This window comes from Balaenoptera musculus, chromosome 7 (genome assembly GCF_009873245.2).
Source record: "Balaenoptera musculus isolate JJ_BM4_2016_0621 chromosome 7, mBalMus1.pri.v3, whole genome shotgun sequence".
Classification (NCBI taxonomy): domain Eukaryota; kingdom Metazoa; phylum Chordata; class Mammalia; order Artiodactyla; family Balaenopteridae; genus Balaenoptera; species Balaenoptera musculus.
In genome coordinates, this window is record NC_045791.1 from 92,256,429 (window position 1) to 92,264,646 (window position 8,218).

Genomic DNA, 8,218 nt, shown 5'->3' on the forward strand with positions numbered 1-8,218 from the left:
CAAATCTTGCCAGCCCTAGCTAGGACTCACTCTCAAAGAAAATGCTCGGAGAAGATAATTCTCAAGGAGGCACAGAATTTTATTTCAGCTAATAAGGAATTATCTTGCCCAACAGAACGGCAAACATTCCCCTAAGCGAGGAATTTGCAGCAAATGCCTTCTTGCTTGGCACTAATCTATTCATCTCTTCAGCAATGTTAGGCACTTACTTGATATGTGTGTTCTTACTCCATTCTTATCACAACCCTCTAATGTAGGGTTCAGTGGTCCCATTTTCTAGATAAGGAAACTAAGACTCAGAGAGGTCAGGTAACTTGCACTGAGGGCCCTGCCTAAGATCCATATCCAGGCCTTTCTTTCTACAAAGTCCATGTTTTGTTCATTCTCCACACACACATACCGCTCATGCGGACTAGGCTAGTTTTTCTGGGGTACATAACTGCAGGGGTGTATATAAAAGGAATTGCTGGATGACAGGACCAGGACCAGCAGGTAGTCTCGAGATTAGAAAAGGAGAGGTATGACAGCATGTTAAGGTAGGGGAGCTGGTGATGGGAAGAGGTTGTATTGTTTGCTGAGGAAGTTAGAAAACACAATGAGTAGCTGGGAATTTGGAAGACCAAAATTCATTTGTCTGGCTGTTGTGGATGAGGGTTGGACAACCAGGACATTAATTAGGTCTTTGATTACATTTAATCCTTTTTACTTTTGCAGATGCTTGGGGAGGGACAGAGTTTGTGGCACATAAATGATGCTTTGCACTGAGTGGTCTCTGGCTGTGTCAGCACAAGGAGTTGGGGTCATTGCAATCATAATGGGAATAGCCAACTGTTGCTGAGAGTTGATTTTGTGGAGACACCATGTGAAGTGCTTTACCTTCATTTTCTCATTTAACCTTTATACCACTTCTCAAGGTTAGTTCTATTTTTTTTTTGCAGATGATGAAACAGGCACAGAGAGGTTAAGTGGCCAAGATCACATGACTTTCAGAATCAGGACTCAGTGTCCCACCGCCATCTAGACCAACAGAATTCTTAGACACGCCCATGCACTACATATCTTCCATCTCTCTGGCCCCAGTTTATGAGAATGCATGCTGGATTTCAAGAGGCAACTTTGTGTTTTCTTACTTTTTTATACTGAGGTATTTACTTATACACACTCAAGTGCACAAATCTTAAGTGGATAGTAAATACAGTTCCTGAACCCAATTCCAACGTGTGTGTGTGAGTTTGTGTGTGTGTGTGTCTAGGTTTCCCCACACCAACAAGCAATTCTCTGACACCAATAGGGTGTCTGAGAATACAACTCAATTTTGACATTATCTACCCAAAGATGGCATCAGATGTCACAGGTAAAGGGCTCAGTCCCACAAGACAGCCTTCAGATGCCAGTCACAAGTCCAGGTTGTTACCTGTACTTTTGACCAACTGGCAATAAATCAGAGGTTCCCACAATCCCCTCCTCAGGTTCAATTAATTTGCCAGTATTGTTCACAGAGCTCAGGAAAACCCATTTACTCACTAGATTACCAGTTTATTGTAAAAGGATATTAAAGGGTACGAATCAACAGCCAAAGATGCACAGGGTGAGGTACGTGGGAAGGGGCATGCGGCTCCCATGCCATTTTCAAGAGCACCACTCTCCCAGTATCTCCATGTGTTCACCAGCCTGGAAGCTCTCCAAACCCTGTCTTTTTTGGGTCTTAATGGAGGCTTCATAACAAAATCATGATTGATTAAATCATTGGCCAATGGCAATCAATTCAACCGCAAGGTCCTCTCCCCTCCCCAGAAATCAGGGGGTGGGACTAAAAGTTCCAGCCCTCTAATCACTTGGTTTGTTCTCCAGGCAACCAGCTCCCACACTTGGATGGGATCCAAAAGTCACATTTTCTGAAGTGTTTTCAGGAACTGAGGACAAGAGACCAAATACTATCCCGTTGCTCTTATCACTCAGGAAATTCCAAGGGTTTGGGGAGCTGTGAGCCAGGAAGTGTAAACGATGAGCAAATATCTGTGAGAAATATCTCATATTTCATATCTCATCTGAATGACCAAGTATATATTTTTCCTATAAATCACAATATCGCAGATAGCTTAAGGGAGTTTGACACAATTAGATACCCAGGTAACAACGTTCTATGTCAATAAACACATCTGATCTGAAAATGCAGCAATGATAAATATTGCAGGATGTGCAGCTACAATTTTTTTTAACTCCAGATGACATTATTTAGAACATAATATTGTAGCATGCACATGGATGGTTTTATATTACATCTTCTTGTTATGATTTATAGAACCCAAGTCTCCCTTATTTTGGAAGGTATGTGAATCCAGTTGCTCAAGGTATATGAGGTATAAGGTGACATAAACCAGGATGCTATGGGGGGCTTTCTATGTGTTTATATTAATTCCACTTCACATGATATGCACAGATAAACTTTTGTGCTATCCACATAAGGGAGACTTGGCACGTCCTGTGAATTCCCCAGGAGAAAGAAGGTATATAAATTCAAGGTTTTATTATTGCTACATATGTATCTAAAAATCAATATTTCTATCTGTTTAGCTATCGATCTACATGTGCACATTGAGTAGCTATTTAAAACAGGGTTTTTGAAAGCCACATTGCATTAAATGGGCTCTCTGTTAAAATAGGTTACATGTATGTACATGGCTAAAGGTTACAGGGTGTGGGTATCATTGTACACTATAAACTGGGAGAGTTTGTGGTATAAATATAGATTATTTTTCTATTTATGACTGTGTATATATCTGTACATCTCAGATGTCCATAGTTCCATGCATAATCACATGTCACTCGAACAAGATGTTATGTTACCAAAGAGGATTGGTCAGTGGAGGACTTTATCCGCATGAAGAACAAAAGCCCTCGTGTTCTGGAGCCAGATGTGGGGTGGACACATCAGAGGCAGATCCAGAGGATCCTGGGGAATCTTCAGCTGAGACCACCTCTCCCTTTGTCTCAGCCTGACTCCGAGCAGGCAACTGCCCTCTCAGGACAACTGAGAAGAAGATTCCGTCTATCATGTCCACTGCCTCATTGCAGCCTTCTTGAGTATTTAATAATACCATTTGCCTTGCTAGAAAAAGAGCTCAGAGAAGGCTGTGCGGTCCTGGGTACCAGGAGTGCGCAGCAAGGCTGTGGCTGACACGGAGCAGGCTGGCTAGTCATTCCCCTCCAGGAGCGCCCCCACATTGAAAACCCCGACAGATGGCTCTGGACTGAGGATGTGGCAGAGAGGAGAGACCACGTGGGTGGTGTCAGGCACCAGTCAGGAGCCTTGGAAAGGAGGAGAAAGTGCTGAGTTAGTATCAAGTGACCAGGGCATGCAGTGAGAGGGAAACCAGAGACTTATTTTCCACTCACACATAAAAACTTGGCTCAAATTCAGGCTACCACAGAGTATTTCATAGAAAGGTAAACCAGAATGGACCACATGGCTCCTCCGATCCCAGGCAAACATTTTACAGACTGGGAAACTGAGGACCAGATTGTAACCAATCTCTGAAGTCATCTAGCTGATTAGTGGCCAAGCTGTTTATATAATCCAAGACTCTGTTTCCATTTTTGGAATGATTAGGTTATGCTGCAATAACAAACAGCACCACATTTTCAGTCTCTTAACACAATGAAAGTTTATTTGACCTTTTCTCCAAGTCAGTACCAGTCCTAGTGACTCTGCAGGGCAGCTGCCTTCATGTAGTGGCTCAGCGGTCTAGGCTGCTTTAGTCTCAGGGCACCCCCATCTCAACACGTGCTCCTGTGACTGAAGTGGCAGAGGAATCGGGCACTGAACACCGCATGCCAGCTCTAAAATGTGTCAGCGCAGGAGCACCTTGTCACTTGAAGTCACAATCCATTGGCAACACTATCCACAAGACCCTGACCGATTGCAAAGAGAGATGGTAAATATAGTTTTCCATATATCCAGGAAGGGGAAGAGAATCAGAAATCTTGGTGACCACTGGTATTAGCCACCATAGCCACATACCAGCTGTTTGATCTTGGGCAAGTTACTTAACTGTCTGAGCCTCAGTTCCCTCTTTTTTAAAACGGGAAAAATAGTATCTAACCCATAAGTTTGTTGTGCAGATAAATGAGATAAAGCACATAAAGTGTTTGGCACAGTGTCTGGCATATTATAAGTGTTCAAGAAATGGTAGACACCACTACAAATATAGCATGGTTAGCATACTTTCTACTTGCTTAGACAAGAGGGTAAAGAGGTTGGCAGAGATTAGGAGGAGAGAGGGAGAATAACACTTAAACCCATCATTTTAACAGTTAGGCTTCCCAATAAGGCTAGGTCCTAAGGAACAGGTGTGAGTGGCTATTCTTTAGGCTCACAGAATATTAGGTGTGATCCAGGCACAGCACACCCTGGTGTGACCACCTGGCATGAGTGGATCTTGCACCTGCCACCTGCCTGTTATAACAGGTTCCTTGGGAGGTCAGGACAACACACTCAGAGGCTTTCTAATGAAGATACTATATACAGATGTGTAGGTGAGATTGAGGGAACCAGTGGGGAGTATTGAGTCACCTTTAGGCCTGTGGACACAGGGAGGGGGTAGTGTTATGGAACCTAAATGAATGTGCACCGTGGAAGAGGAACCACCCAACAGAAGCGCCAGTGAGAGGTAGACACTCCCAGACCATGACAAATCCGGGAGGAATCAGGAGGAGTAAATATCCAAATCTCTCTCTCTTCCCTCCTTTTCATCTCCTGAAGTCGCCAGTCATTGACCAAAGCCAACTGGAAGCCAGAGGACAAGGGTGTCTGGCTGATGTGGTCCACAGGCTCAGTCAGCTCCAGGACAGAGAAGTCATCCAGGGTTGGGGACACACAGCACACCTGTACCCCAGCTCTCCCTCTCTCCACGCCAATCTTAGCTGCGACCTCCTCCTCTCCCTTACCCTTCTCTGCTCCTCTTGCTTTCACTTTGCCAGGTTGACTGAGCATTTCCTTAAGTGAAAAGTGCTGCTTGGATGGAGGTCATTAAAGCCACAGGATTTCTAACCACAACGTGGAATAAGCAGTTCACAGGAGCCAGCCCAGAGTGTTCCTAGACGGTCCCATTATAGCAGCCTACTGCTGCTACTGCTATTTTGACTCAAAGTACAAACACAGTTCTTGCCTCTCTAGTCTGTCAGTGAGAGGAATGGCATAGTGGGCAGCTGGGGTTTTGTTTGTTTGTTTTGTTTTTGCTGCCTAGCTTCTACTCATCTCATCTTGATTACCATTCCCAGTTCTCTCTGGGGTATTACCCTTTCTTCCCCCACTCTCAGCTCATGTCTTCAGGTAGGGCTGACTTGTTCCTGGCTCAGAGGTGGAACATGTGACCTAGACTTAAACCAATCACTGCCTCTAATTCTCCCATACACAGTAACTGGTTCAGGGATGGACATGTAATGCAGTCAGAACAATAAGATATAGTAAGATTTTGTTAGAAATGCTGGAACTAAGACTGTTGATGAATTCCAGATAGAACATTGTAGAAGATATTATGGTTGACTCTCCAGTAGCCATTGCACCCTAGATGATTTTCTAAGCAAGGGTTTCTCAACCTGAGCACTACTGACATCTTGGACCAGATAGTTCTTTGTTGTGGGCCTGTCACTGTGCATCAAAGATGATTAGCAGCATGCCTGTCCTCCACCCACTAGATGCCAGTAGCACCCCTCACTTTGTTTATGACAACCAAAAATGTCTTTGGATATTGTCAAATGGCCAATGTGATACGTCATCCCAGGTTGAAAACCACTGATCTAAGCTAACATGGTAATTTTATTCGATGTGTCAGTGGTTGGTTGAGGAATGGGCAAGTGAAGCAATTCTGCGCCATAAAGCATGAGAAGAAGTCTTCTAGGAGACTCTAGGGGACATTTCTTTTTTCTGAAGAAAGAGCTGTAGGAAGAGGTAGTTCTCCTTCTTTTCCTGCACCTTGCAATGTCTAATTATGACACTTGAAATTTCAATAGCCATTATGTGACAATGAGGGCTCTTCTTCTAAGAAAAGAATTGATACTAGAAATGAAGGAGTAGAAAAAACGTGGCTCCTTGATGACATTGTTGAGGCAATTAGTTAACCAATCTGGATGTCACTACATCTTTGGATTTCTTATTGTGTGAGGTGAAAACTTTTCTTATTGATTACACTAACTTGAGTCAGATTTTCTGTTGTTTGCAACTCAAGTTATCTTAAGTGACATGGACTTCAGAATGGATGTATGCAACCTTGGGAGCTTCTGGATGTTCTCTTGTGATCACAGGGAGATCCTACTTAAGATTTGAGAAAATACAGAGAATGCAGGACTGAGAAGAGAGAAAAGAAATGTAATTTAGTGACAATGGTTTGGACATATCAGAAAATACATTTTCTTTGCTTGGCTTTAGTCCATTAGAGCTGGGTTTTCCAGGGACTTCCCTGGCAGTCCAGTGCTTAAGACTCAGCATTTCCACGGCAGGGGGAGCAGGTTCCATCCCTGGTCAGGGAACTACGATCCCTTGTGCCACGGCCAAAAAAAGAAAAAAAGTTGGGTTTTCCGTCCCTTGCAATAAAAAGTGATCTAACTGATACAGATGGAATAAGATAGAGCCTCCAGCATCAGAAAATCACCTCAGAGCAGATGAGAGATATAAATACTTTGGATGCCAGTCCCCCCCAAATTAATCCAAACCCTTTAGCTGTGTCTACATCAGGAAAGAAAATAGAATGAGGTACTACCCAACCTCTCCCAGCCCACTTTCCCAAATACACCAGAATACCTCTGCCTAAAACATTAATAAAATTAAGGAAAGTATGAGCCTCAAATATGGACACTTGTCACAATTTCAAATTCCACTGACTCACTGTAGATTTTGCCTGGATGATCTGTATAGATATTTGATCATCTGGAGTGATACTGTATTCATAAAAAGGAAACTTAGATACATCCTATCTGACTTTCTTATTTTTCAGAGGAGGAAACTGAGGCCCAGAGAGCAGAAATGATTACCAAGGTCACGTGGTTACTGAGTGGCAGAGCCCGGACTAGAAGCCACGCCTCTTGACAATTCCACTCTTCTTCATCCTCCCTCACCTCACTTACCTGATATTGGGTTCTGTTTTCTTTTTTTTAATATAAATTTATTTATTTATTTTATTTTTGGTTGTGTTGGGTCTTTGTTGCTGCGCGTGGGCTTTCTCTGGTTGCGGCGAGCGGGGGCTACTCTTCGTTGCGGTGTGCGGGCTTCTCATTGCGGTGGCTTCTCCTGTTGCGGAGCACGGGCTCTAAAGCGCAGGCTCAGTAGTTGTGGTGCACGAGCTTCGTTGCTCCGCGGCATGTGAGATCTTCCTGGACCAGGGCTTGAACCCGTGTCCCCTGCATTGGCAGGCGGATTCTTAACCACTGCACCACCAGGGAAGCCCCTGGGTTCTGTTTTCTGAAATGGTCCATGCAGAGACTGGGGACTTGGCCTGGCTTTCCTGTGGTGGGAGAAGTTACTCTACCAGGATCCATATCTAATTAGTGACACCCACAAGAACACAGGTTTTAAAATCTTTCTAGGGCAGCTGCATCAGTAGCCCTGGGAAGCCCTGGGATGGGATGGACCCTCACCCTCAGCTGGGACAGATGGCCAGTCTGGCAAAGCTGGTCTGGCTGCCTGTTCTTCTTCAGGCAGAGTTGGAGCCAGGTGGATGCTGGAAGATGGAATAACCAGAGACAGCAGAGTGGGAGAATGGGCCTTTCCAGTGGCAGGAGGCACCGAATCTTTTGTGCCACCAAAAATTCAATCCAAATTTAAAGCCAACACACAAGTGGAGTGGGCGGGCCTCTGTGATTTGATGGGTTCTCCGAGGTTCTGGCTGCCTAAAAATATCCCCTCTACCCACCAGCCTAGGACACCCTCCCTTCTTATCGGGCCTGCAATTCCTACCATTAGAGTCATGAAGGTTTTAGATGACAAAGAATGGAGCACGTTTCCCAGCAGGTCACCATTAAAGCAGGTTTCCTGGGAGTGGAAGGGGGGGCCCTTACATCTGCTCCTTTTAGCACAAAGAGCTAATACTGCCAGGAGCTCAGAGAAGACAAGAGTGGCCTACTTAACAGTTTTCGTCCAACTGAGATGCCAGTCACTCAATTCATTCATGCTCCTTTGACCAGGGCCTTGAGGAAATTAGGCAGCAGGCTTTAGAGAAAATAA